This window comes from Pempheris klunzingeri, chromosome 13 (assembly GCF_042242105.1).
Source record: "Pempheris klunzingeri isolate RE-2024b chromosome 13, fPemKlu1.hap1, whole genome shotgun sequence".
Lineage (NCBI taxonomy): Eukaryota > Metazoa > Chordata > Actinopteri > Acropomatiformes > Pempheridae > Pempheris > Pempheris klunzingeri.
In genome coordinates this window covers 23,723,316-23,732,273 of record NC_092024.1, presented here as the reverse complement: position 1 = coordinate 23,732,273, position 8,958 = coordinate 23,723,316, and positions in this window count along the sequence as shown.

Sequence of the window (8,958 nt, the reverse complement as noted above, 5' to 3'; positions counted from 1 at the left end):
TCCTGGACGCACTGCGACCGCTCGGCAGCGTCGGAGCCAAACATCCTCTCCACCGCTGCCAGCTTAGTCCACCTTAAACTGTGGCCTCCGAAAGACTGAAGAAGCCACTGATCGCTACTGATAAATGACCTGTGTCTTAGTATTTGCATTTTTATTAATGATTCTATTATTATTATTATTATTGTTATTGTTATTAGTGAGTTCAGACAAAGAATCACACAAGTTTGGAAGATTTAAATTTTATCAGCGCCTGAAGGCAACATGTCAGTGTTGTGTGCACTTGAAGGCAACACACTGCCAAGTCTTTTACCAGCTGAGAAATGTTCAGCAACGAGTTCAAAACTTCATAGACGAGTTCTTGACACTGTGTCTGATGTTGATTGATTAATTAGTTGTCAGCTATTAAATTATTCAACCACTATTTTTATGATTGATGTATCAGCTTGATTGGTTTTTTTAAGAAGAAAAAAAAGTCAAAATTCTCTGATTCCTGCTTTTTTTTTACTCCTCTATGACAGTAAAGTGAATATTTTTCACTTTGAGACAGTTTGAGGACGTCACCTTGGGCTTTGGGAAACACTGGTTGACAAACAACTTATTGATTAATCGAGAAAATAACCAACAGACGAACTGACAGCGACAGTAACGGTTAGTTGCATCATCCGTTACGCTGCCGATTATTTTTTCGATTAATCGCTGCCATGAAAAAAGTCTTATTCAGTCCAAAACCCAATGATGTAACAGAGAAAAATGATGATTAATCGATAATCAAAACAGCTGCAGATACATTTTGTTTTGTCAACTATTTGTTTAGAGGTTTTTTCTGTGTGGTTCTTTGTCAGGAAGCTTCTTGATGTCAATGTTTGATCTTCCTCTCGTCTCTCAAAGCAATAAGATCCTTCTGATTTTCTACTTCCTGATTCCTGTATGAGCTTTGTGGAGAAAAGGTTCTCCCGTTGATCTTTGACCCCCTCCCCCAGTGGAGCGGACACCTCCTGTGGTTTGACTTTATCAGTCGCACGTTTTCCCAAAGGGCTCTTCCCACTCTGTCCGCTCTGTTTACTGTTTCTGTCTTTAATGGGACAAATGGTCGTCTGATCTCCGCTCTGAGATCGATTGCTTTTCCTGTGAAGGAGCGATGACCGGGCACATACTGTAGGATCGGAGGGGGGCGTCACTTTGTTTAGGAAATGAGGTTTTTAATATATGTTTTGTTTTTTTTAATCTATGAAGTTATCAGCCTTTTTTTTTTTTATTTTTGTTTTCCTAACACTGTAATCTGACTTCCTGTTAGAGGTGAGAGATGTTGATGGCCGCCACTTCCTGTGCAGAGAGAGTTTGATCTGCTCGTGTCAGCAGGGAGGCGGTGGCGGCGCAGATAACGCCGCTCTCAGGGGGGAAGACGTGTGGAGCGCTGACGGAGGGAAGGTCAGGGGGATGAAGGGAGGGCGGCCTGATGAGTCAGGCAAAACCAAACAAACAAATATATTTAGAAATGAGACTTTTTTAGTTGTTGAGTTGAGAAAAAGGTCATAATTTTGACAATAAACTTACAAAATGATGATGTTGAGTTGAAACTTCACTCAAAAACAGCTGAATATTTTGAGAAAAACATAATTTAAAACTTTTTAAATCAAATTCTTATGACATTATTATGTTTTTCTCAAAAGTATTCTGTCTTTTTTCTCGCAGAATTACGACTTTATACTTTTTTTTTTCTCGAAATAGAATTTCAACTTTATTCTTGAAATCTCTTTTCGCCTCAAACTCGAAATTAACGTTTTTATGCCCGTGCTCATTTGTCCAGCTTCTCCAATCAGCTGTAGATCCACTACGATAACCAGAAAGTCACTAAATACCAAAAGATTTGAGTTACATCAATAAGTTTTATTAAAAAGCTTCTTTGATCGCAGCAGGGAAACAAAATGAAGTTGTTAAGCACTGTTCTCCACAGTATCACAGCAATACTGACTTTTATACACTTTATAGTTTGTATTGTTTGTACTGTGTGTTTGTGTGTCCTTCTAACACAAACACATGTTTCCAGAGCGAGTTTATGGAGACGTGATAAAGTCTAGAAGGGAAAAAACAGGACGAGAGGCGGCCGCAAAACAAAGAGCTGGAAAACAGCCGTGAGGACGTTTTGTTTTTATTTAAACTGCAGATGTGGTTTCATGTCCCTGCGTTTAGGGTCTTTGTGAAGCCCGTTTCCTCCCTGACATTTATTGATGCAGATATCTTTGGTTCAGCCACATGTGATGAATTAGTGATGCGTGCGGTATAAATAGTCACAGTCGTGTGTTAATGGTCGCACGAAATGACAGCTGCTCCGGTGTAGAGCCTCACAGATGCAGCAGAATCAGGAGAAACACTTTTCCTCACTGAAAAACAGGCGGTTTTTATACGTCCAATAAGAGAAGACACATTCAGATTTTGTGGTGAACCTGGTCAGAGTTTCAAGAGCTTTTAAAGGATATTTTTAAACCTATTGTGGGTTTTGAAATGACTAGTAGGTACAAAACGTTTTGGCATTAGTCGATCACCAGACTCCATTCACACAAATACTAATTTTACCTCAAAGAGCACAGGAGTTGCTGGTCTACCGCTGCCTTAATTGGTCAGTTTGTTTGTGTTATCCTGGGACTTGGGTGTTTTAAAGGGTTAATTCAGACCCAAACTTGCACGTTAAAACACTAAAGTCACCCCAACTAGACCAGCAACTCCCTTGTTCTGCAGGGTAAAATCACTGTTTTTATGAATGGAGTCTGGTGTGTGTGCTGTTTGTGGTTAAACCAAAAGGATCTTCCAGGTCTCTCTCTGTAGGGATCCTTTCCATGATGCTGTCACACACTTAGAATAACACTCTGAGCCTGTCAGTGGATCAAACAAGCACTTTTAGTGGACCTACTGTGATCAGGTGCAGTTGCTCCAAAAGGATCCCATACGATCTACTGGACCAATCCCAATTCCAATTTTTGTACCAGCAGTCAGTTTGAGCCTAAAATATAATTCCTATTCTACCACAAAACAAGGCTTCAAATAGTCTCATATTATACTGCTTAACTTAAATGTGAGCAATTCCATCAGTGAGAAATGAAAACAGACTCCTCGGCGTCCTAGTGGACTCCGGCCGTCTCCTCCCGTCTCTCCTCCCGTCGCCACAGCCGAGTCACGATAACAAACGAACCCTCCCGACCACCAAACCACTGGACTCACCGATTGATGCCTGTATGACCGTTTCACTTTCTCCTCCTTGTGCCTGCTTTACATCTTATCAAGAGCTCTTTTTCTGTGCTTTTTTTTTTTTTGCTTTGTTCTGCTCAGTGATTTGACTGATGAAGACCATGAGATGTGGCTGAAAGCGTAGCCTGAATATTTGATATAAACATACTTAATAATACATGAAGAGTTTTATGAAATATCCTGTAAATTCATTATTAAAGAAGTGTGACCGAAGGGTCCACTAGAGGGCCATTTAGTAGCAGTGCTGGAGGTTTCAGTCACATTTACATGATCTTCCTCTGCAGATCTTCACGCATTTTAAGAACCTCTCGTCCACGTTAGCGTAAAAGTGGAGCTGGAAGTTGGTTCCTGAAGTGCCCCCCACACGGTTTTTTAGCAGCTGTTGTGGAGGTTTTTGAGTAACGCAGCACGATTCGCTCGAAAGCTCCAGAACAGCTGCTGCGTGGACCTCTTGTTTTGTTTTAACAACAACAAATGAACTCAAAATGATTGAATATATCTGCGCTAAGCTAACGTAGATCTTGTGGTGAGCTTTCGTTTCTTTCTTCCTTTCTTCTGTGGTTTTTGGGCTGCTCTTCTGAAGCCTTGAGTTTGGCATTTTGGCCGCCATCTTGGTTTTGTCGAAGCCAGAAGTGACCATATTTGTACGAGAGGATGAAGCTAACTAGCTAGCTTTGTCAGAGAGGTGCATCCGGACGTCATGCTAACACTAGCATGCTTTAAGCTTTAAGCTAAATGTTCTTACTGAGTCAAACCACACAAGCTAATAGCTGCTAGCTGCCCCACCCTGAAGGTGTATCTTCCTCTAAATGGGACCATAATTTACTAAATGAACATCCTGCTGAGACCATGAACTCATCGCTCCGTGGAGTCGCCCCCACACACATTCCCCCTCCAGCGTTTCCCCCGTGGGTGAAGTGCCTCGCTCGAGGGCCGGTGACCTTTCACCTCTGAACTCAAGACCAACTAAAGTCCAGAGAAGAAGAAAAACAAACTTTACAAAACTTTTCATTTAATCTGCTGTCAGATAAAATGAACGCAGGACTTTAAGCTGCTGATTCATTTTCTACAAACCTGAAAACCAGAGCTCGGTGCTGGAAAACCTTGAAAATGTTTGAATTTAAACGAGAGTGCTTGAAACTCAGTCAATAGAACAAATCAGCGGTCTGACTGAAAAGTTTGCTTTTTAGTTAAAGAAGTAAAATAAGTCCCCTGATTTCAGCCGTGAGGTGCTGGAAAACCTTGAAAAGTGCTTGGAAAGTGCTTGACTTTTATTTTGGAGAAGGTGCTCACATCCTGTCGGACTTTCACCTGCTTCCCCGGAGCGTCTGCCGGGCTGTGATTGGTCGGTTTGCCCGCTGGTTTCACTTCCTGTGGCCTTTTCCTCGCACACGGACACATTTCTGTTTGTTTGTTTGCTTTTTTTTGTTTTTTTTCCTCTTTGTAGTGAAACAGGAAGTTCGTCCCGGTTTGATTTGTGTGTTTTTGATGAATTGATCCCGTGTTGGAGTCTCAGAGAAGCTTTGTGGGGTAAATGTTAAAGGTTTATGTCGTAAAAAAAAATCATTTTAGCCCAGAAACACTATTTGTCTACATTGTTCTCCCCACAAATATCTGACTTTATAATCTCAGAGTTTTTTCCTCGTAAATTTAGGACTTTTTTTTATTTTTTACCCCTCTCGACTTGCTTTTTTTTTTTTATCATTTACTTGTAATAATGTAGAATTGTTGAATTTGGCAAATTCTTTCTTTTTTAATTTTTTTGGCAGCAGTATATTTGGACCATTGTAGTTATAAATTAATTTAATAAATGAGGAGCAGGTTTAGTTCCTGTGATCTGTGGTATAATTTTAAGGGAAAACGATAAAAGAAATACTCGAGATTTTAGCGTTTTTCTTCCTGCAAATGTCTTCATGAAGTTTTTTTCCTCAAAAATTTACGACTTAAATCTCAGAAATCTTTCTGTGATTATTTCCAACTTCAACCTGCTCTGCGTTTTGTTTTTTTTGTCACAGTCTCAAAAATTATCCCAAATTTTGGCTTCTGATAGAATCTTCTTCTTCTTCTTCTGTAAATTCATCCTAACAAACATTTCTTGTGAATCCATGAATTTCAATTAGTATAAAACTGACTGTAGGACCCGTCTAGCGCCCCCTGGAGGCCGAAACAACACCAGTTCTTCTGTGGTATTTTCTTTCTTTCTGGATCTCAGAGATGTTTTATTTTGTTTTTTGTTTCTTTGACCAAATCTGAAGCGTCTGACCTGTGCAGCCTCCCGTTAGTGCCTTTAGTGTCGTCCAGGAGGAAGACGATGGTTCCTGCTCCTCTCGTCTCGTCTCGTCTTGTTGCCTTTTGCACTTTCGTCGCTGCGTCTAAACGTTTCCCAGCTGGGAGGGAAACTGGGATAAAGGACTGACCAGACTTTTAGTTTGTTAATCACTGCCTTCACTCAAAGTAGCAGCACGTGCTTTTGTCGCAGTTGTTCAATGTGAACTAAACTTTAAAGTATTTGATTTTAACTTTCGGGCATATTTGCATTGTTTTACTGCATGAGAAAATAAGTCTGTTTGGTAAAAGTGACGGCTTTCAGCCCCAAAACGCCGTCTCACATCCATTTTTTTGGTCTTAAACTCTTCACATTTCCCCGTTTTTCACCACAAATAAAAACCACTTGTAGTTGTTCAGTCGTGTCCTGATCTGACGCACGTCCCTGAACGTTAGAGGACTTTTTATGCAGTTTCACAGTATTTTTTTATATCTGCAGATTTTATTGTTGGATTTTGATTCAAATTGAGAATCTATTTCTGTCAGATTGTTTGTGTGAAATTAACTGAAATAAAAGTGATGATAGAAGAAAGTAACGTTCACGCTCCTCTTTCTTTACTCCACTACTATATAGATATTATATAACTGACATAGTGAACAATAACTACTGTATTTATGATGTATTAATGTTCAGCAGGACTTAAACTTGAGAATTTAAAAAAAATTAGCCCCTTTTTTCACATAGTTTTGGTTCAAAATGACCGGTAAGTACAAAAAGGTTTGGAATTGGTCCAGTAGAAACAGGCTGCAATGACTTAAGTGCTGGTTTTAGCCACTGACAGGCTCAGAGTGTTATTCTAAGTGTGTGACAGCATTATGGAAAGGATCCCTACAGAGAGAGACCTGGAAGATCCTTTTGGTTTAACCACAAACAGCCGTTGTGTCGCTCTCTGCACACACACCAGACTCCATTTAAAAAAGCACAAATTTTACCTCACAGAATATGGGAGTCACTGGTCTACTGCTGCCTTGGATAAGTTAGTTTGTTTGTGTTTTTGTGTCACTTTGGTGTTCTACAGAATTAGTTTGCATCCAAAACAATATTTGTGTCGCACGCAATAACACAAACAAACTAACTGATCAAGGCAGCGGAAGACCAGCAACTCCCATATTCTGTGAGGTAAAATTACTGTTTTTTTTAATGGAGTCTGGTGGCAACTAAATATATAGAGGGACTTAACTTGATATCCAGTTCTCTAAATACAGTATTAACTATGATACTGTGGATAATGAATTCTTGATTCTACTTGATTGTATTACACTTGTATCCTCCAGTGTTTGAATCAGTGCAGGAGGGTTTTAATGGCTCCTCCTCACCGTTTGTGTTTCTTCGTGCACAGACGATGATGTGGTGAAGTGACGAAGGCCTCAGGACGACCGTCAGTTTTCCGCCCGGCCGTGCCAGAGCCGCCCGGCTGCAGCTGCTGGGCTCAACATTAAAGACATTTCTCTTTGTTTTTCCTCGTCAGAGTCACCAGAAGCTGGACTGAAGACACCTGGACGCTCTAAGGAACATTTTCTCTTTCTTATTTTAGTCTCTCAGCGCCTTTTATTGAAGCCTGTACAGGAATATATTAACATGTTCATGCAAAAGTAAGAATTTAAAATGTAATGCAAGTGTGGCTTCATAATCTTTCATATATTCATGAGTTATTTCAGTAAAATTTAGATAAAAATGCAATAATCCAATCTGCAGTTTCACGTTTTTCTACAACTGTACTAAAGTGAAAATGGAAATATTGCTTCACAAATGAAAATTAGAAAACATTTATGCAGTTAAAATTAAAGTAGAACTTTCCAACAACTGAAAAATGAAAGTGAAATTTGAGATTTCAGCCTGCTGTGTTCAAACTTCACCGTCAGTCTGTTGGATTCACTTCAAATCAGATAAAACTGACAAAAGAGTCACTTCAGTCATGGCAAATAGCCTCCAGTGTGTTTTCAGAACAGGTCGGACTGCATTTGATATTTAGAAATACAAGATCATCTCACCTACTTAGAGACCTAGAGATCTTTATGGAAGAACATTTGCGCCAGTGAGAAACTTTATCAAAAATAACGACTTTATATCTCAAAATGAAGACTTAATGTCAAAAGTATGACTTGATATGTGAAAGTAATGACATAATATCGTAGAATAATCACTTAATATCTCAAATATCAAAATTATGATCTAATATCTCAAATAATAATTACTTAATTACTCCAGATAATGACTTAATATCTAGAAGTAGTGACTTAATAGACCAGAATATGATGAAGTATGATGAAATAATGACTTAGTATCTCAAAATAATGATGTAATATCAAAATCATTAGCTAATATCTCAAAAAATGACTTAATTTGTGAAAATAATGACTAAGTTTGTCAGAAAAATAGAAACTTTCTCCACATAATAACCTGATATCTAAAGAAAAATGACTTAATATCTCAAAATATTGTTATTATTTTGATAAAGGCTCTTTAAATGTCTTATGTTTCCATTATATTGGCAGAAATGGGCTTCCATAGACCTCCACTGTGTGTATGTGTGTGTGTGTGTGTGTGTGTGTGTGTGTGTGTGTGTGTGTGTGTGTGCCAGGTGGAGAAACCTGCAGGCTGCTGCTGCCCCCTGCTGGACAACAGAGGGGCAACATTATTAGCACCTACAGGTCAAATGTACTCAACACGTACACAGAGAGAAGATAAAGTTAAAATATTTAAAGAAAATTATATAGAGAGATTAAATATGTTAAAACAGAAATATTCAATTCGATTGTCAGGAGAAAAAGTGCCAGAACGATTGAAAATCTTATTTTTTTCCCACTGTGAAGGGCTCTGGGTAATTATGGTGACATTTCTCACTATTTTCAGCATTTTTATAAACAAAATCATAATTGAAAATGAGAATAATTTAAAAAAAAAAAAAAAGTAAGAATAGTAAGACAATAATCAGCAGATTAATCCAGAATGAAAATGATAATCAGTTTTTTTAATTCCTACATAGAAAAGTCTAAGCACTTAACCAGGTGTCACACTAGTGTTAAAATGAACCAAATAATGAAAATTAATGTGGAAAAGCATTTTTCTCAATAAATAATAATATTAATAATGATAATAGATGATGAAGTTAAATAAAATAAGATAAAATAGAATTAACTAAAAACAAATTAAAGTAACGGTTTAATAATAATAATAAATTAAACCAAGTCACAACGTCCAGTTGCTGAATTGTTATTTTTCATCAACAGCGGAACCATTTAGTTGAAGACAGAGTTTCCACCCGGCAGTAAATATGGTGACACCGCGCCAGTCCTCCATGTGTGCCTGAGCAGAAGATCAATTTATCGGTGCTTTTTACGAGTTTGTTTCATTTTTTATTGTTATTTTTTATCAAATTTATGTTAATT